A 22930-nucleotide genomic window follows, 5' to 3' on the forward strand; every position below is an offset into this window, starting at 1 on the left:
AGTATTAGTTGTTCCAATGTAAATGTATTTGTTACATAACAATGCTTAACGTAAAATGTCACTATCACACTGACAAACAGAACTGTGTGTAAGACAGTAAGCTCTAGCCCACCACTGTTCCCATGGTGAAATGTATAAAAGTACACAGCCATATATCTTAATGTTTCTTACTACTGATATCCCTCACATGTTGTAACAGCCTAGGTTAAAAACATTTAATACCCTTCCCCCATAAAATGCCATACAAGGGCATATAACACTGTTCTCCATATCCTGACCTCCGGACTGTACAAGGTCACACATATTTTTGTCCAGCTGTAACCCTCATATATATGGACCCTACCCCACAATTTGTGTGAGAGTCCACATCACTGGAATGATAGCAGGAATGCCAGCACTAAATATTGATAGGCCATTACTTAACAACCTATTACTGCATGACATCTGGACAAAGCTTGTTATATAGATGGAGGACAGAGACTGAAACACAGGGCCATATTTGAAATATTGTTGTTATACATTGTGAAAGTTGCTGGTGTTACAGGATTGGTTGCAACATACCCTTACTCAGGAATATGAAGTCAGAAACACAAATGGATGTTGCCATGTACTGATAGCAATCAACGGAGAGAATGCCACTAATATGTCAGAGACAAGACCTGTGTGGTGAACAGACAAAACATAACAGCCAATCCTCTGGCCATCATGTGGATAGGCCCACAGTTGAGAGCTATACAGGCAGACTGCATTTCATGCAAAACTAGCATGTACACACAAACCCTGTAAAACTAGCAATATTCACTGCATATAACAGCAATATATATATATATATATACATACACACACACACACACACACACACACACACACACACACACACACACACACACACACACACACACACACACACACACACTGCCCCTAGGTCTGGATCCTTATACAAACATGTCATTGGCCTGTGTCCTGTATTAAGAGGTATTGCTACCTGCTGTCTATAACACTGCTGCCCACACACAGAAAGGATGTCTTCCATACAGAAAAGGTAAAGGGACAATGCACACATAATGCAGTCATTTATAATAGTGGGTTGCTATGATATTGGCTATTGGAAGTATTACACAGCTGGCTGCATGCAATTAGCAAGTGGGGAGCACCAATTGATGCAGAGGCCATCACCTGATCATGAGCATCACCTACAAAACCCATGCTGCAACCTATTCAAACCAGCTTGATCCCTGTAGTGGAGAGAGAGAGAGAGAGAGAGAGAGAGAGAGAGAGAAAATTAAAAAAAAAATAATACTAAAAAATTAAAATACTACAAAAAAAAACAAACAACCAAGGAAGACATCCAAGTGGTACACAGAAGAGAGCACAATAATAAAACAGGTATGTGAAACATGTCAGCGTGTAATTTAATGCAGTACTTGGTCTGTAATAATGGAATAGGTTCATAGGTTCATATGTAGGTACTAGGCTGTTGGCCCTAGGGCCTATATAAGCCTGGCTAAAAAGGTACCCTGGCTTTCGCCACCCAAGAAAATTATTTCCCTGTTCCCCTGTTGAGCAGAGCCACAGAAGTGATCCCCTGAGTGAATTTCCTGTCTCGCATCCAATCATCAAGATTTTTCTTGAAGACTGCTAATGAGGAGCTTTGTTTGATATAGATAGATAGTTTTTTCCAGAGGATGGGAAGTCTCTGGGAGAGGAATCTATCCCTCCAGCATGTTCTGTTTATTGTGGTGACAAGATTTAGGTCTCTAGAGCATGTAGCTTGGAGGGATTGGGGTTTCACTCTGAGCTACATGCTCTAGGGGCCAAAACCTTGTCACCACAATAAACAAAACATGCTGGAGGGATAGACGATGTTGAAAGATTTATATGTGCCATCAAGACTTGATGTAATGATGTCCTGCTGAACAGCTGCTATGGACTTAGCATCTGGCCCTGTGGGCAGTAGACCATACCTGTCAACTGTGCAGATCTGCACAGAATGTCAAGATTTAAGCCATCATAGTGTTTGTTCTGTTCCTCCAAGCATGTATATTAGTCTGGCAAATAGCTGAATGTGGAAGTAATGAAGTCATGATAGATACATGAGTTTCAGACCCCACCACCTTCAGAACAGTCATGATAATGTGAAATGTATCATGCACAAACTTTATAGGTTTATAATAGGCATATCTATGATCTGTCCTTATATATCCCCCCCCAATGTTAGGCTGTGTCCACATGTGATGCTCTGTTTTGTAGCAAGGCAGAACAGTGCAGTTGTGGAGGAAGGAGGTTCAGTGTGTGGACCTGATGTCTGAATGCACAAACACACACACACACACACACACACACACACACACATACACACACACACACACACACACACACACACACACATATATATATATATATATATATATATATATATATATATATCTATTATAAATACATATTCCCTACTGTTGAATGGCTGTGCTGCATGATATGTTTGAGAAAACATCACACACATCTGCAGCTCAGATGGCTTAGTGGTAAATTGCTGTGGCTATGGTATGCAGGGTCCTGGGTTAAACACTTGCAAGGGATGATAATTTATTTGTTGGCCAGAACAAGGGCTGTTGGATACAGAGTGATTAAGGCACCTGTAAGCAGCTGTAAGCAGGTGTGAAATGCTCAGTTATGTATGGTGAGAAATTCTTGTTGGGAACATATGAACCTTTTTTTGGTAAGGTGAGAGTGGGATGTTGGGGAAGGATAGTAGGTATATTTGGGGAGGTAGTTTGGGTCAGAAGACAGACAAGACAGACAAGACATCATACGGAGGTGATATATGACACATGTCATGGGTAAACACCTTGGACAGGGAGGTGTGTTTGGAAATTGGAAACCCATGAGCTCCCAAATGGTAACAGTGGGTCTGAGGTCCTCACCCATGGGGAGTCACCACTGCACCTTCATGGCCCTAAATGTGGCTGTGATGGGGGCTGAGCAGGAAGGGCAGGCTGACCCTCTAATTGTGCCATAAGGGCCTCACGCTGGTGTAGCAAATCCCCCAATTCTCTGCAGAGCTACCTATGCACCAGACCCTGGACCTGACTTCAGGTGACAGGATCCTGTCCATGTCTGCTCCCAGGGGGGACGAGCACCATCCCCTGAGGTTGTTCCACCTGAAGGTAGTGCAGTACCAGCAGATGAGGTGGTCCCAGGGTGGGTCTCAGATGTGCTGTGGCATGGTGCCATGGACAGATGAGGTGGGAGAGGTGGTTCTGCTGGGAACACCCTTCTGAAACATGCTATTGTGTTGCAGTTTTAGAACATATGCGGGTAGTAATAGTCAACAAAATCCAGGATTAGTTATAACAGCATGCATAGATATTTCCATTAACCCAAAACACCAGATTTGGAACAGTTGCAATGCAAACATACCACATGCATATATGGAACCACAGTGGCCATTACAATGTCATGCAGGTTACATTGTTAGCAACAAGGCACCGATGATGGGGTTTCAACATGGAACACGAATAGAAGCACATTTCAATATTTGTTGCACAATAGGATATATGTCCCAACAGTAGGTTTGTTGTAAACATACCTATTGATTTGTGTTTCAGATTAGTGTTGCAAATATGGTAAGGGGTAGAGAGAGATGTCAATTAACAACTATTATATCCTTGCAGAATGAGGTCCTCAGACCTTTTTTTCCTGTTTATGTATTCCAGGTACCATGTCCTGGGAGCGTCCCCCTGCTTATACCCCACAGGAGAATGAAATAATAATAAACTACCTTGTGCATCACCACAGAACCCTCTTTGGGCATATGGCCCAAGATCTGCAGGAGTGGACTGCCCTGTGGAACGAGCTTGTCTACAGGGTAAACAATGTCGGCCTGCATAACCGCAGTTATGAGCAGGTGCGACATCATCCACTGATCTCATCCACCACACCTGTCAGAGTGCTACTGCAGTTACTAGGGACCAGCTAGCCACAGGTGGGGGTCATGCCATCCAGCCCACACTGACACATGCTGAGGAGCTCCTCGCCAGCCTTGGGGAACCAGCCCACCAACCAAGCCAGGAGTCTGACGATAGCATTGTGGAAATGGGTGCTACCCACACAATGGACGAGGAGCATGCGGGTAAGGCTCCAGTGCACATTAGTAGAGAACTGTTGCTTATCCATCTTCATCTGTAAAGCATCTTCATGTATATGTCAGATAACATAGTCGGTTGCTGCACTGTAGTAATGAACAGATGTGCATAATCTCTAGTACTGAGGGTTTGCACTGTTGATGTACTGAAATGCTGCTCCCACACTGTACCAATGCCACAGGTGTGGCTACTGACATTACATCTCTCACACAACTACATAGGTCCCTCTGATATACCTCTGGGGTAGCAGCCTGTAGCAGGTGAGTATGGAGTCTTTTGTTCAGGTTTTCCAATACACTGGCCATGTTATGGCCATGGTATTTGCCATGCACACATTTAACACAACTACCCATAATGCATGCTGTGCATGTTCACTTATTGTTGCTGTTAACTGTGCTGCATCACAGTGGTCACCATGGTGGCATATCTGAAGGGTATGTAAGAGTTCTGCAGTATACCTAACAACCTGTCAGTGCAAGATGTATGGACAGAGATGAACATAATGGTGGAACAAGTGGCTTACAGTAGGGACATGTGTGAAACATTACCCTTATACAAAGGCTACAACAGCATATACACCACTATTACAATGGCAACTGTTGCATATCTACACAACGGCGTATCACAATACCACATTCCACACCTTTTACAACATGTAATGTGATCCTAACATGAGTGATGAATGTGTAATATAAAATCCTATATTAGGACAAAAAATATGGGGAATACATACTTTAACAAACACTGGAAGCATATGTGTTTACACACTCCAAATATCATATTATGGAAGTAGCTTTTGAGGTACTGGCAGCATTCACTATTCTTGAGTACACACCTTCTATCAAGTACAGGGCCTCAATGTCACACCAAGTAATGGTCTGCTGTCCAAGAAGTATGTCCATGACATTTGCCCACTCACCTGCAACAGAGGCAGCCATTGCTTGCACACATCTTACAAACCATGGAATGGATCCCATATCCAAAAGGTAGCACTCAGGAGTGGGAAACGTAGCCTTACCTCACCATTGCATATACCATGGCAAACAGTGCAGACAGTCATGTATGTAACTATGAAGTATGGGACAACATTAATGTAGAAAATAAACAGATGCCCATCCAATACAGATGGCAACATATGTCGCAAACTGGTCATGGAGGCTGCCCAGAAACATGCAGCAATACTGAGGGACTTGCAGGAATGTCTTGCAAGTACTGCCTGTGCAGTACCTGTGTCAACAATCACCTGGACTCTGCATAAATGTGGCCTATAGCTTATGGTAATCAGATGGAAGAGTTGTTCCACAGGAAACATTATCCAGGGCTCTCTATAGGTAGCATATGCATAACATCAAGTCTCCCAAAGGCATGTGTTGCAATGTGTAATGGTGTACCAAGACCAAGGCTGAAACCTACAGACAGTATTAATAAAGATACATGTGGTGCACAAGCAACACCTCACTCCACCTGAGGCCCATCATCCCCATCTGTACATTTCTGGTGCCAGTGTATACCTTTAGGTTTGCTGTTCATTAGCAGGAGCTAGGCCAGTAGAGATGGTGTTCTGATTTTGGAACACTGCAAAATGACACATGTATGGGCCAGAGTTGTCAAGCATCTGCAATAAGGCTGAGGATGGGAAGGGGTGTCATCCTGAAACACAACAGTGAACTGAAGCATACATCCAAAGCTCGTTAAGAAAGGCTGTATCTGAACACAGTCAAGGTTATGAATTGTGCCAGACATAACCCTGACTCCACAGCAATAGTGAAGGCACTGTTTGACCACCAAGGGCTGTCCAATGAGCTATCCTTGCAATCTGGCAGAGTTGGGGGGCATTTGTAGGGCGGAGTGACCAAATAATGGCAAGTGAAGATGGGCCATGCTAGCATACCCCTTCCAGGAATAGTGACTGCTGTAGTTCACTTAACAGGTGGTGCAACAAACCATCGTGTTAAGGGTGTAAACACTTATGCAACTCACATATTGTATACATCTCAATCAGCATCTGCACAACTAACACATTTGTTTGATACTGCATTTGATTGCACAGGTCATATGTCACATAACAGCTGTGTATAATGTTAACATATGCAGTATTGTGGCCCCAATGCATATCAGGGAAGAGGCTGGCATGTCAATAAGGGTGTGTACACTCCTCATAGCCATGGTAAGCCTTGAATGTTGTCAGTGTAGTTGGATTTCATTGCTCATACATGCACTACTGATGATGAAATCTGCAAATCAGATTTCAGGCATTCACTATTGACATCTGTCCTCATATCATCCCAGGTATGTGTCAGACAAACACATGGGGCTGTGATCAAGAGAGCAAACATAACTGCAACACATATACACATTCAGCAATAGTGTGTACACTCATGAGGTATGGTGCACAGTACATGCCAGGGTGCTGAACAGGTGTACAGGAATACTGTGTACATGGGTGCAGTGTGTTCCAGGGGAAGGGGCATCACCTAATAACACAACTCATGTGTCACACAGATGTATAATGTTGGTAACAAGGATTGAGTATAACTGCAGTGCATGCTGGTGAGTGCTATATGTCATGCATGATGACTGTTGGGTAATGAGAGGTCTGTGTAATATCTTTGTGCCACCTCACCTGTAAGTGTGTGTGAGTGTGTGTGTGTGTGTGTGTGTGTGTGTGTGTGTGTGTGTGTGTGTGTGTGTGTGTGTGTGTGTGTGTGTGTGTGTGTGTGTGTGTAGAGGTAAGCAATGATGTACAGGACTTAAATTATGTTTTTTGTTTTCCCCTCACAGGTGGCGAGGTGGGTCAGGGTCCCTCCTGCAGGCAGACTGATGTTAGATTCCATACAGACTCTGACAATGATGATAGGAATGGTGAGGCACAGGCAGGGTTGTCAGGGGCTGAATATCTGCCATCTATTGACATCCCACATTTATCCACCCCATTCCCGCACACAGTAACAATGCCAATACATACCCCATCACCAGTGGAAATAGATGAGGGACAGTTGGGAGGTGGTGGCATGAGACAGGACAGTGTGGTGACTATGGCAAGTGTGTCTGTACACAGCAGCAATAGACTGATGACCGCTGAGGTACCACACAGGCAGATGTACATGGGGTGCTCATAGGAGAGCTGCTTGCAATCATGCCCATGGCAGAAGTGCCACAGCAGGTGTCACCAGATGCATGTTTCGGGCCATCATGAAGGCACAGGCACAAATGGAACATTATACCAGACAGCATCTGAGGCTCCAGAGGGCTACTCATTCTGCTGTACTTGACAACATCCGTCATCTTGCAGCTGCCCACCGTTATTTTGCAGATGTCCTGGATAGATGGTTGGGTGAAATGTTGGGAATCCTCGATCGAGCCATGTCTGTGTTTGAGCATATGGTGGGAGTAGGGCCACAGCCACATGGACGTAGTTTAGCAACACCAACAGGTGGAGGTCTATGTGGATGTGCAACAAGTCACAGCTGCTTCTGTAGTGGCTGTACCAGCACCAGCACCACAGGGGGGTGATGTCCATATGACAACACAGCAGGGCATTTGCACGTGGTCATGGCCAGTCTTAGCAGGGACCTGGATCCAGCAGACAGTTGTCATCATCATGGGATAGTACCATATCTGGGCTTGTACCTGGTAGTGCCTGTGGAACCCCTGGCAGGCACAGTTTCCATGTCCATTGCCAGACACAGCGAACTGCACACCCTGCCATGTACGGTCTTCAGCTGTCCAAAATACCCCTGTATAGGGCAGCCACATGGCAGAACTGTGTGCAAACATACAAATACACACAGCACCAATACAGCTAGGTCACCTCCATACCTTCACACACTACATCTGCACAGCCCAATTGATAACAAAACCTCCTAACACACACATGATATCAACCAAGGCCTCTGGCAAACACACAGCACACCCTGTGCATATGGTGATACATGTGCCACATCCCTGTCATTCATACCATCAATGCAGGGACAGTCTAATATGGTTCTGATGCACAGGGTGAATGTACTAAAGGTTTAGCAATGTAATGCTGTGTAACATGTTTTCAGCTGGAAAGTTTAATGCTTACATGTCAGGATGTGTAGCTGTCTAGCCATGTTGCATTATAGCTGTTAGTAACACTGACTGACTGTGGTCTCCATGATGTATTCAGTTTGTATTGTAGGTGTCTGTGTTTGCAGGAAGTTGGTTTGCTGTTGTTTCCTACAAGGGGTATGGCACTGTAGTGACACATTGACTGTGCCATATCCTGGGCACAGCTGAACACAAGTAACAGGTCTGTATAACAGTTAATGCATGTGCCACATGGCTGATAGATTTGAGGGGTGTATACATGTGAGTGGATAGTGGCTGATGTCAGCAGCCTTTCTACAGTGGACAAGTGTAAGTGTACTGGGTGGCACACACCAAATGTTTGTGAATAACACACACACATGTAGAGGCTTTGGTGATGATGCAATACACAGAGAATATTGTACAGTACATCTAACAAATATCTGGACATAACATCACACTAGGTAAATGCACTGAGCTGCTAGGCATGTCACAAAGCACTGTGCAAACTACAGGCAGACTGCTACAACACTAAGCCAAGTTTCTTAATGGGGAATTCACATGTACTTGCAAATATAGCAGGCGCTACAGGCATACTCACAACCAATCTGAACACAGTCACATTATGGTAAGCCTAATTAATAGTACAGTATATGGACTGTGTGAAAAAGACATCCTCATATGTGCCACTTACACACTAACCCTACATATACTGGGCCAATACACAGTGTAGTCTAATGCTTGACTGTGGTATGGGACATGTGTCAGTCTGGCCCTACAAACATGTACCATGATAGGGGACTATAAACTGGAGCAGCATGCAACATCAGATAGAACAGGACCAAGAACAATGGCATATACTACAGTCTGTACACAGGCCAAGTAACATATTCACAATAAACACTCTGTCAATAATCATCAGAAGTACACAGACCTCACTGCTGTACAGACTACAACAGAATGTCCAGGTTTTCTCCTCAAATATAAGGCCTACTATACATAACATGTCTAACAGTTTGATATCTCACTGACTTGTTATCAGTTATAATGTCAGTAAATAATGATGTACTGTACATATGCACCTCTTACTGCATGACATATGGACAAAGGTGACAGACTTGAGGGACGGAGGCACAAACACAGGGCCAATATTGACATACTGCTGTGATAAATTGAGACCTTTCCTGGTGTAACAGGGTTTGTTGCGACATATCTCTTCTGAGGGATATGAAGTCAGTAACTCATATGGATGACACCATATACTAACTGTAATCATCAGAGTATGCTAATGCATTTCTAAAGATAGGAAATCTGCCAGTAACACATCACATGTAAGACTTCAAACTCTGGCCAGTCTGCAGATAGCCCTACAGGTGAGAGTTTCCTCAATCACATACCACTGTCATGCCAGACTTTAAATCATTTAGAACAGCCATATCCACACAAACCCTGTTAAACCAACATTACTTCAAATGTATAACAGCAATACTTATATTCTGTCCCCATGCCTGGAACATTCCTCTCCTGTTTCTTGGCCTGTCTTCACAATGTATTTTGTAAGAGGTATTTCCAACTACCCTCTGTGATGCTGTTTGTCAAACACCCACATGAAGTCCTGTTCACAGTGAAGAAAAAGGGCCAACACCCACATGGAGTGCTTAGTTATAGGAGTGTGTTTCTATGCAAATGAATATAGGAATGATACCACAGCTGTTCCACATGCAATTAGCAAGTGGGGGACTGCAATTCTTGCACAGGCCATCAGCAGATCATGAGAATTATTTATGAAACACAAGCTGCTGCCTATGCAAAACAGATGTACTTCTCCACATCCACCAAAGAGGGAGAGAGGGGGAGAGAGAGAGAGAGAGAGATAGAGAAACAGAGACAAAGTAAGAAAGGAAGGGAGTAACAGAGTAAGAGCCAAGCATGTTTGTGTATTATCCGTGGGTGGAGAGTGGTATCTGGGTATTGTAACAATTGCCTATATTGTTTACTAATCCATACTGTCACATGGTAATTGCACACGGCTGTGCACAGTTATGGCTGAGGACTGTCAACAAAAACCTTTACAGTGTTTCAAAACTGTTGGCCTTGTAATGTGGACAATGGGACATATAGGTCCTGAATATAATGATGTAGCAAAACCCGCACTGCCATGGATCCTCTCATTTCACACTCACCCCAACACGATACTGATGATGCACACACAAATACATACTTAGCAGTATTGAGTTTCAAACTCCTACCTGACTATGTATTGCTATTATAGTGTTATGCAGTTCTTGCACATGTCACAGAACTTACATGTTGGAGAGTTGTCCAAAGGTGTCTTTGAAGGTGAGTGACATCAGCAACAGTGCTAAAGGAGGGGTAAGGGAAGTGTAGTAAGTGTGAATGTCCACAAAAGCAAGTGTCAATGAAAACACCACACACTCTCTCAAGGAGACACACACATTATCACAGTTGGCAAGATCAGGATTAGAACTCCTACCTAACTAGTTTGCTACACTATAGTATTATGCAGCTATTACAAATGCCAACAAGGTTATATGACTGAAATATGGCCAAAGGGTTATTTAAAGGTGAATGACATCAGCAGTCATGCTAATGTAGGGAAATGGGAGGTGTAGTGGATGTGAAGGGCTTCAAAATCATTAATCCCCCCCACACACACACACACACACACTTGCCAGTAGTGAGATGCATAGGTTCATTGCTTCACAGGTGTGTAGTAGGTGAATGGGCCTGAAGGCTGTACAAGACAAGGCAAAGAGAATACCTTGGCATCAGGACACATGAGAATAGTCTCCAGTGTGGCTCAAGGGTGTAGTCCCTGGAGTGGTCCCCACAGGTGGGTATTGTATGCACCATCCACTCATCTGGGTTATTATTGTGGGTGACCAGTGATGTGTACTGCTTCCCATGTATGTGATCTATATTCCATAACATGGACAGTATCTGGGTTGTGCACATGTCCCACATGCATGTTCTTTGACTTGTGGAAGTGTAATTAAGGTCTCTGGGGCATGTTGTGTGGACAGATTGTTATCTTTTGATGTAGCATTCTTGACCTCATTTGGTGAGTCATGGCTATGGAACTGAGATTGTGCTTGCACCTACATTCTCAGCATGATACAAGTATTCATTGGAGTTAGTGGTGTCTGTCCATACAGCACATGTGTATAAGGCATGGTATTCCCTTTGTGAGTTACATTTGCAGACTCTACAGTTCTTGCAGGTGACCAGTGGGGAACATATCAAAAGGGTCACTGTAAACATTTATTTGCCAACTGCAGGGATGGAACAGGGTGCCATGTCCTTTTGCTTGCTGGATAACACACAGTCAGGAGATGTAACACATCACAGTACTTTCTGATGTCAGTGGCACTGTTATGTTCAGCAGGCATGTAGTCCACTGCAATCACAACGTGGTTACTATCTGTGAGGCAATATGCAGGGAACTACCAATATAATCGTTGTTGCCTAGCCAAGTGTGTTTGTGTATGAGACATGGGTGGAGAGTGTTCTCTGAGTAATAGAAGGGTTGCCTATATTTGTCACCAATCCACAATGTCACATGTAGGGCTATGGATTGTCCACACCAGCCTCTCTGGTGTTTGACATCTGTTGTCCTTGTAAGGTGGACATTGTGACATATACTAGGTTGCCAGCATAATAATTTAGCAAAACCCACCTTACAATGCATCCTGTTATTATACAATCACAGCAACCTCCACACAGGATACTGATGACACACACACACACACGCACACACACACACACACACACACACACACACACACACACACACACACACACACACACTTGCCAGTACTGAGATTCAACCCCCTACCTAGCTATGTATTGCTACTATAGTGTACCACATTTATTGCATGCACCACGGAGCTTATAGGATGGCTGTTGTCCCTAGGTACTTCTAAGGTGTGGAACATCACCAGCCCTTGTAAATACTGGCATTGGGTGATGTAGTGGGTGAGAGATCCCAAAAATAATTTAACCCTAAACACATATTTACATTTGGCAAGGGTGAGGTTCAAACCTCTATCTAACAATCTTTACGGACCATCATATTACACATTTACCACATACAAAACTGATCTGACATGGTTTATGGTTGGAAACAGGTATTTCTAAGGTGGATGATATCTGCAGGACTGCTAAAGTCAGTCACTGAGATGCATACTGGGTGTAAATGGGGCCCAAATCTTTAAGGTACACAAATACACTTGTCAGAGATGAGATTTAAATCCATACCTGTGTAGTTACTGCTACTACATTGTTTCGCATTTATGGCACATGCCATGGAGCTTACATGTTGAACAGCTCTCCACAGGTATCTTTGAAGGTGATTAACATCAGCAGCAGTGCTAAAGGAGGGGTAAGGGGAAAATAGTAACTGTGAATGTCCATAATATCAGGTACTATCAAGGACACACACACACTCTCTCTCACACACACACATACACACACACACACACACACACACACACACACACACACACACACACACATACACAGTTTCCATGTTTGGGGTTAGAACGCCTACCTAACTGGTATGTTACATTACAGCATTACACAGTTATCACACATGCCATGGAGCTTACAAGGATGGCTCTTGTCCAAAGGGGTATTTCAAGGTGACTGACATCAGCAGGCTTGCTAAAGTAGGGCAATAGGAGGTGCAGTGACTGTGAATGGCCTCAAAATCATTAATCTCCACACACACACACACACACACACACACACACACACACACACACACACACACACACAGTTTCACAGTTACCATGTCTATGATTAGAACTCCTACCTAACTAGTATGTTACGCTACAGTATTATGCAGTTATTGCAAGTGCCATGGAGGTTACAAGGATGGCTCTTGTCCAAAGGGGTATTTCAAGGTGACTGACATCAGCAGGCTTGCTAAAGTAGGGCAATAGGAGGTGCAGTGACTGTGAATGGCCTCAAAATCATTAATCTCCACACACACACACACACACACACACACACACACACACACACACACACACACACACACACACACACACACACACACACACACACACACACACACACACACACATATACACACAGTTTCACAGTTACCATGTCTATGATTAGAACTCCTACCTAACTAGTATGTTACGCTACAGTATTATGCAGTTATTGCAAGTGCCATGGAGCTTATGGGGCTGAGACTTGGCCAGAGGGTTATTTCAAGGTGACTGACATCAGCATGTGTGCTAACATGGGCAACGGGATGTGCAGAGTCTGTGTGAATGGGCCATAAACCTCTAGAAACACACAGAACACTCAGTGACACACAACTTTACTTTTGACAGGACTGGGTATACAAATGCTAGATGAATACTGATTTGTACTATCATGTTATGCAGTTATCACAAGCACCACAGACACTATAAGGCTAAGGGCTACCAAAAGCAAATGTCTAAAGTGATTGACATTGACACATCATGTGATATTGGCTGAATGTATGTGTGGTAGGTGGGACAGGCCACATGATGGAAATCCGTTTGTCACTGTCTGTCTCTGTCTTCCCCATATCTCTGTTTGTGTATGTTTGACTTATAGTGTGTTGGCCTTGGATATGTGTGAGTATTCCTATCCAATGTGTATGCAGAGCATGCATGGTGTGCAATGCGGTGTGTGTGCGCAGACATCTGCAACTGACAGATATGTATAGTCCACTGTTGTTGTCAGACATGGTCTTCATTTTCTCCAAGTGTAGGAGCATGCTCAATATGACCTTCTGTATTGAGTGTGTGCATCCATTTCAGGTAGGTTGTACTCCAGTGCAGGATTTTGCATTCTACACCTACAGCTAGCAACCTGTTTCTGCAGGATATCTGTAGATAGGTTGACAATATGGAGTCACAATGGGCAAAATATAGTGGGATACTGTAACTATTGTGTCTGTGCTGCTTGTGGTATATGATTTGTTTTAGCAGAGATATTCAGACATATGTACTGTTTTACATTGTGATGTATTATGTCATCAACTACTGACAGATATACGTATTTGCTCACAGTTATTTCCTGGGAAATACAAGATGAATGAAGCTGTGTCCAGTATTGTGGTCAACAGCGTACATATTCTTGCACACGCATGCCATTCTGGAGGAGTAGCTGCAGACACTTGCTAATGGGTCTGTGTAAATGGTCCAGCACCTTGGTACTGTAGTGGCTGAGGATGCCCTGCTTGTACATTTATTGACATAACAGAATGGCCATATTCTGCTGTGGCCATACCTCTCAGCTGTATAGATTCACCCAGGTTACCCAGAGGCAGGGTTCATGTATGTGGTCAGTTCCCCTACACATTGTGGTTTACAAGCAGGTTGGTAACAATCCATTACTGGGTTTTCAGGCAGGGGTAGTATGGGCACACATCAGAGTTTCAGACTTCACACACTCCATGGTGTCCATGCTTCTACATCCCCCACTCTTTTAGTCTATCCTCTTCCTAACTTTATGTGAGTGGTATCTGAGAAGTATCCCTATAGTTATCCCTTTATCCCAGCAGTATTTAGGGGTTGGTTCACAGTTCATGCAGTAGGACATGGTGGGCAAGTTACTGGGATTTGTCTACATGGCCTTGCATTTGTGTTGTGTGGACTGTGTTATGTTGTTAGTTGGGACACCATGACATAACATACATTGGCAGTACGGGTGAGGCACAGGCCTTTGACAGAGGACTGTAGGGCATTTGGTAGTGACGCAGGCCATTTGTAGCAAGCCAGTGCATTCTGTCACTCCTACAGTCCGAGGCTGCAAGCCAGGGGATTCCCCTGGGTTGACAGGGTAAGTGTGTGAGGTGTTAATGGCAATAGTTTCTGTCCATATTAATTCATTGCTCTGGATGCTGGCAGGTTGCTACTTACAGCTAGGGACACACCTGCATGGGACAACACTTCAGCATGCTGCATTTTATGGGTATTACCATACGGAAGTGGGGGCTCATACTGCACTCATTCCCAACAACAGGAATATGACCTGTAATAAACCTGTGGCTGATGGTGGGATGAGCTGAGTGCATGTGTGATATGGAAGCTTCTTCCAGCTGACTCACAGATATACCTGGGACATTCCCCTTATGCGGCCTTGTGTAGGGACATAGGCATTTTTTCATTACTTCATACCTGTGCCTTTTGTGGTCTACCAGTGACTGGCCAGACTACATCAGTATTCCATACTACACAGACATCTAATGTGCTGCTAACTTGTATGTACAATTCCAAAGGTGTGTGCAGTTGACAGTTACATTTTATGTACTCTGTCTAGGGTACTTCCACCTGTGTACTATGTGTATGTCTGGACCCACATTCATGGCATGTCCATCTTTCAGATGGTGACAGATATTGACATCTGAACAGAGTATAGGTGACTGCTGAACTAAGTCTTGCTTGGATGTATTGAGGCTGGCACTGCAGTTGTCAGAACATGGCCCTGTCATTGACAGTACTGGCCATAGGCCACCAAGACACAACCCTCCATGCCTACATGCTGACCACTTACACACAATATACAACACACAACAACCTAACACACAGACCCATGTGTATTGTACACATGCAATAATCTATCCTGTAAATTTGGCCAGTTCAGGTAATCTGTGCTCCACTGTTATTAAACCCACACGTACATGTTACTTTATTTCTACATAGGATTGTGTGTGTGTGTGGGGGGGGGGCACACCTGACAACTTTAAACATTTACTATGACTGTACTGGTATTTCAGGTACTCTGTTGGCTTCCATTTTGTTTTGTATTCTGACCTATCATGCGGACTAGAGGCATATCAGTAGAGTACAGATATTAGGTTTTATTGACCCACATTTCAGTTTCAGACTTTGTATCCTTCAGAACTAACATAGAACTGCCTGACCTGTTGTAGTCTGTCTGTGTAGGTCTGAAGGAGGCCTGTTCTCCATTGACATCAATTGGAGGCCTTAGCACAGCCTTTCTTTATGGTCATCTACACCTGTTCTGCTGGCTGAGGCTGTTCTAGGGTATGTGAGCCTCACTGGCATGCATGTGTGTGTCCTGTGGACAGACATTTGGGCCACCACATGTACTACAGTGGGATTTGTCACCTTGTCTAGTACTGCCTACTTTGCTGACACCAGTATTTGTTATGGATTTCATGCTGCCCATATATGTGCCCACTATCTGCTGCCATTCCATTCAGCCACCCAATTCCCTTGCATTCTCACATCCATACCATAGACACAACTAGCATAAATATACTACTCCATTCAGAAATTGATAGGAAGAGTGACTTACCTTGTTGCTGTGCCAGTATTGAGGATGGTGCTGGAGGGCTGACTGCGTTGGATGCACATAGTACACTCCCTATACATGGTAAAGCACAAGTAGTGTCATGTTTGGCATCCCTTTTACTGTATGTGTGAGTCAGGGAGAGGTGTCATTCCCTGGGTTCCTACCGTGTCAGTGTATGTGCTATGCGCTGCCTCTTTGCCAAAGCCTGGGCATACTGGGCACGCCCCCTTCTGCTTACATGGGCAGGCTCGGGTTGTTCCTCCTCTGAGTTACTCTGTGATGTGCTGGCCTTGGCAATGGTGGTGGGGGGGGGGCTGTTTGATCCTGCCCCATGCTGTTTCTGCTGCAGCTGTTTCCACAGGATCATATTGTGCAGCATAGCACATACAATGAAAATTTGTGTAAATGTAGCTGGAGAGTATTGCAAGGCTCCACCGGATATGTCCAGGCACTGGAACTGTGACTTCAGCATCTAAAACATACACTCTGTTATGATTCTGGTTTGTGTGTGTGCCTCATTACGGAGTTCTTGTTTGGGTGTGTGTGCATTTCTGATGGGTGTCATCAGCCACAGCTCCAGTGTGTAACCAGCATCCCCCACTAGGTGGCCATATGGGAGGTCCCCACTGCCAAATTTCTGGTACAGCTGTGTCATATGCCAGGTATGGGAGTAATGATTGCTTCCAGGGCTGCAAGCACATACATTCATGATAATGCCCTGGGCATCGCACACGACCTGGCAGTTGATGGAGGGGAAGCCCTTGCAGTTTATGTGGACCCTACCCCACTCACCTGGTGCTGCTTTGATGTGTATGTATGTGCAGTCTATAGCAACCACTACCTCAGAGTATTCTGCTATTTGGTAGAAGAGATGCATATTGCTGGCCAATGCCTTATGGGTATTGAGGAAATATATGTGCTCACCGGCATGTGCTGAGATGTCATCCAGGAACTGGTGGAGTACCCTGGATGCTGATGCCTGTGAGATCCCCATCATATCCCCAGTTGGCATTTGGAAGTTACCTGTGGCTAGTATTCTTAAGCCTACACATACCTTGGTATCCACTGGGATGGGTTCCCCTCTGTTGGTCATGTGTGTGAGATGTGGCCGACACAGCTCAACAATTTGCTGTAGGATGTCCCTGTCCACCCTATAGCGCTCCACAATCTCCAACTCATGTAGCCTCTGATAGGTTACCTTGGGTGTGTACACTCTTCTCCTTCTCCTCACTGTGGGTTGGTCATCAGCATTCACATCCTCACCATCCTCAGCCTCTTCCACATATTGATGTATGAGATTGACAGCAGCCCCTATAATTTTGTTAGCTTTGTCAGGTAAAATTTCCCCATCTGTGCACACTAGTGGTGAAGAGGTTGTGGGAAAAACCAGAGTGAAAGGTGTTTGCATAGTTTATAGTATTGTGCTGGGCTGGGCTGCTGCCTGTGTAATTGGCTGATTCTGATACATTTCACCTGCCAGCTATGCTAGTTCTCCTTGATTGCCTTCCTACTGCTGTTTTCCCTTCCCATTGCCTTGTTGTTTAAGCCCCGAGGTGCAGTGTGCATACCCAGTGCTCAGATGTGAACCGAGTTGCTATTTCCTGTTTTTTTTTTTTTTTAAACCTGGTGCGTGACACGGTCACCCATTTAGGCAATGTAAAGACTGCTAGGCAGCCTCAGACACACACCCCTTCCTTAACTGTGCTTAACTAAGGGCAAACATGGGCCACAGATCTCCAATAAGCTTACAGCATGCATGACACTACCCCTTATAAGGTCAATTACCTCTTATACTTATGCCATGTTGTTGCTGCAGCTACATTGTTGGGTGCAAGCTAACACTGAGGGCAAATCTGTGATTCAGTATCAATCCCCTCATTTGCATACAACTGACTGCTATTGCATGGTTACAAAACTGACACTCAGCCTTCCCCCTTAGCAACCACTATTCCATGGTGTTGTTGTCTTATGCATGCCATTGAATATTATGGCAGAATGCTGATTTGGGTTTAAAAGCTTATTTCCAACTTTTTTCATTATTTTCGGTCTGATCCCGTTTGCGCACTCCTGGGCTATGCTTAAACGGCTGAAATCGGGCCAAAAAATAAGTTATTTTTTATAATTTCGCAACTATTTCCCATGCCAGTGGCCATATATTTGGCCATTGGCATGCCTACTACATTAAATGCATGCTTTCTGTGGAGCTGTCATACCTCCATTTTGTAATTTGCAGAAATGTATTTGGTTAGTAGCCAAATACATTTCTGCAGGATACACTATTCCTGCACAGACTCCTGTCTGCTTCCTGGATCACTAATTCACCTCATTTGCATGATTTCCACCTGCAAATAGGGTAATTAGCATACAGGAGCTGTGTCCATGCAGGAATAGTGTAGGAGTGCTTGTGCATGTCCCTGGAGCTCGTTCCTGGATCGCCTGTCAGCCATATTGCATGGAGCAGCTCTTGCACTATTCATCCATGCTGTGCAGAGCTTGCTGAATCCTGAGGAATGTGGCACTTACTCTGTTTCTTTGTTTTAATTATATATCATACCTTTCTATGTATCTGTATATATATATATATATATATATATATATATATATATATATATATATATATATACACATATATATATAAATAAAAACAGTTTATAGTCTTGTATTGTGTGTAGACATTATAATTAAGAACTCTATCAAGTGTGAAGAACAAATATATATACAGGTAGGTTTCATAGTATGCTGCACACATCCCTCCTTGCTATGATATGATCCCAATTATCTGATATATATATAGAAGGACTCTTGGAAAGGAAAGGGCCCAATAATCTAGTCTAAAAGTGTGGTACCTCCAACATTACTGCCAGAGTGTGAACAAAGGTAAATGGCCATGGTGACACTATATTAGGTTTGCAGATGTGCTATGCAGGGGGAGGTGGGTGATGTTGAGGGGAAGTCAGTACCTGCAATCTTTGATTTGTATTAACCACTGAAATCATGGGTGATCAGGCACTTACTCTGTCATTATTGTTGAAATTGTACAGACTTCTGTTGTTGCATTCAACTAAATGCTCATGGTCAGCATGTGCCTCCATATTACACAGTGAATAGTGGTATTAGTTAAGACAACCTACATCCTAATGCTGTTACTTGCTTTATTTGCACTATAAGGTGACCTGTTAGCCATATGTAAGTATGTATCATTTTCAATGTACTATGTGTGCATGGGGTGGGGTATGTGCCTGTGTCACATTGACTTCAGCAACTGCCAATTAGCTTGGTGTGCCATGATACAGCCACACTTACTGTGTATTCTGTGTGTATGACAGTCAGCATTCATGACTGGAGCATCAGTCATCTGCAAACATCATTTTCGTCTGCATGTACTTGTATTGGTAAATGTGTCGCAATCAGCATGCCTGTAAAAACAGCACACGTACACCAATACCCCAATATGCTGTGTCTGTATCTTTTCCTGTGTAATAATTGCATATGCAAGAGAGGTAATAGCTGTGTGTCAGCCACAGACATTGCCCTGTGTGCAACTAAAGTGAGACAACCAGTACAATACTACATGTACACACGAGTCTGTCATAGGGAAAATTTATCATTGTATATCAGCATGCACACTTGCAGGTGTAGTGCTCTATGACTTGCAGCACGCACTTATGATAATTACTGTCTATTTCAAGCTGTCAGGTTGCTTACAAAAGCACCTAGCAGGTAAGCAGGTATTTAGTCATCAACATCGTCAGTGAGAGGTGATGGGGTGACAGGGTACAGCACATTAGATATGTGTAATGTAACCACTGAGTAAACATACTGCATTACTATTATTCCAACACATGTATTTGCTTATTTCAACAAGAACAAAGGAGTTGGCCATGAACTGAGGGATCATGCTTTGCCACATGCACTGACTTGAGAGCATATATGGGGGGATGGATAACAGCAAATGTTCAGTTGTATACTAATACATAATGTGTGCTTTTAGACAAATTACATACTTACACTGTTGATGAATTCAGGTGACTCTGGTGAGCACTACTCTATTAAGTGCCATTGTGGATACCCCTGGCAGTGGTCTACTTTATGTGTATTTGTATTGACAGGATTGGCCAAGAAGGCTAGAGGTTACCAAATGTAACGCTTAATATTTCATGTCCAGCATGTAAAATACTGCATCTCATAATGTGGAGAACAATGGGCAGTGTGGGAAGTACTTACCAATAATATGCTCAGAGCATGGTTCATGATGGAGTATTATGATGTAATATTATGTATCAAGAATTTAAGTTCTGAATAACATATCTTTGACAGACTCTTTTAATTTGCAACAATGTAGATTGCGGAATACATAACAGTCAATGTGAGGCACATACCTCAGAGGTATAGTTGATAGTTCTGGTACACAGCTATCTCAGGTATGGTGACTGCATGTGTATAATCCACCACATCTGCCCATATGGGCACATATCTGGCACACATTAGTATGTTGCAGTGGGTGTATATCCACCTAATCCAGAGATGTGCCAAGGTGTACAGATTCAACGATGAGACACACTGCACTGTGTACACATACAACATGCCATGCTGTGCATATTATTCCAGAGTCATCAATATACCTTTACATGTGGATCAGATGTAAGACAAGTAAGACTGCAACACAGCCAGCCATTGCATGTGCACTTTTTCACATGGCCAGGTATGATATGAGCAGCATATAGCATGCTCTACATTATCATGTGAATATATGGAGCTGCAGCATGTTGACCCACTGGGACTAGACCATGTTTACACAGTGACCTTCTCAGTCCTAGTGTATATATGGGTATGTTTCTGTTGTGCAGTGCTTACCACATTGTTATACCAACATCTTATGGTGTATGCATCACAGACCAACAGTGGTAACACTCAATAACTATGATAGCATGCTGTCTATGACTCATTCCTTCATAGCCCTCTAATATTATATTACTGATAATGGGTTGTAGGGACCCAAATGGCATATTCATGTTGAGCACATGTTGGCATCAGAATACATGATGCATTTTAATAAATGTAGCTGTGGACCTGTGTTTGCTATGGTTTTGTGATGCAGCTTACCGTATACTTTATATTTGTCCAAAGTACCAATAGGTGCCTTGTTTGGATGACATGCATTACTGTGATGTTTGCATTTGCATAGTAGTTCTTAAAAACTATTGTATGCACATGTAAGCAGCAGCCATTTGTATGGATTAACTTTTACCAGATGAGCATTGTGATGTGTAGCTGTCTGACACTGAAGGCATGTTATGTTGCAGTCAACCACTGAAAAAATGTAATATCCATATGTCTCACATGCTTTCCAAATGAGACTCACTACATCAGGTGCCCTGTCTAACTATGAATAATTCTGCATTTTGTTCTCTGTCCTTAGGTATATGCATGGTCTCGGATAACCTACAGTTTGCAATTTCTGCAGGAGCCCCACTGTGGCATGCACATGTACTGTTTAATTTTCATATTATCCATGATTCACAGCCATAGTCTACATACTTTCTGTATGGTTACATGTACAAACAAGGTTTATAATGGGTTGTCATTACACACTCACATAATTGCTGATCTCATCAAAAACGGTGATCTTACATTCCTTGTGTTGCTCATCACTAATAAGAACTATCTTAATTATACTGATGATATAGCCTTTATAAGACAAGATGCAATATCAGAAGAAGTAAATGAAGTACTCCAAAAGGACTTCTGTTGTCTCTGAAAGTGAATATTAAAACAACCTCTATTTAAACACTAAGATGTCCATGATAGTAATCCTAGACAAATCCTAAATGTCGCCAAGGCCTCATACTGATTTATGACTGATCCAGTAGTCTTTCAAATCCCAAGTGATACACAGCCAAAATACTTAAGTTTAACACTCGAGCAAACATTCTCCCATGGATTCTGCAAGCCTTGCACGGTGTGCAGGATTAGTGCAGGAGCTCCAGCAGGCAATATGTCTGTGTTGTGATCCAGGAATAACCTGTAGGGGTGTGCACAAGCACTCCTGCACTAGTCCTGCATGGATTCAGCCCCTGAATGAAAATTACCCCATTTTAAGGAGAAATCCATGCAAATGAGGTGAATTTGTTTTCCAGGAAGCTGGAAACTGGCTGTGCAGGACTAGTGTAATCTGTAGAAATGTACTCCACCAGTAACGGAGTACATTTCTGCAAATTACAAAACGGAGCCATGGCAGCTCTAAATAATGGGTAGATTTCATGGATAAAGCATGCCAATGGACAACTATAAGGCCCTTGGCATGGAAAACACTTGGAAAACAAAATCAACTTTTATTTATTTTTTTTAGCCGATCTCGGCTGTTTAAGCATAGGTCAGCGGCATGCAAACGGGATTAGGGGGAAATAAGA

This window comes from Protopterus annectens, chromosome 1.part1 (genome assembly GCF_019279795.1).
Source record: "Protopterus annectens isolate FY-2018-M chromosome 1.part1, PAN1.0, whole genome shotgun sequence".
NCBI classification, from domain to species: domain Eukaryota; kingdom Metazoa; phylum Chordata; order Ceratodontiformes; family Protopteridae; genus Protopterus; species Protopterus annectens.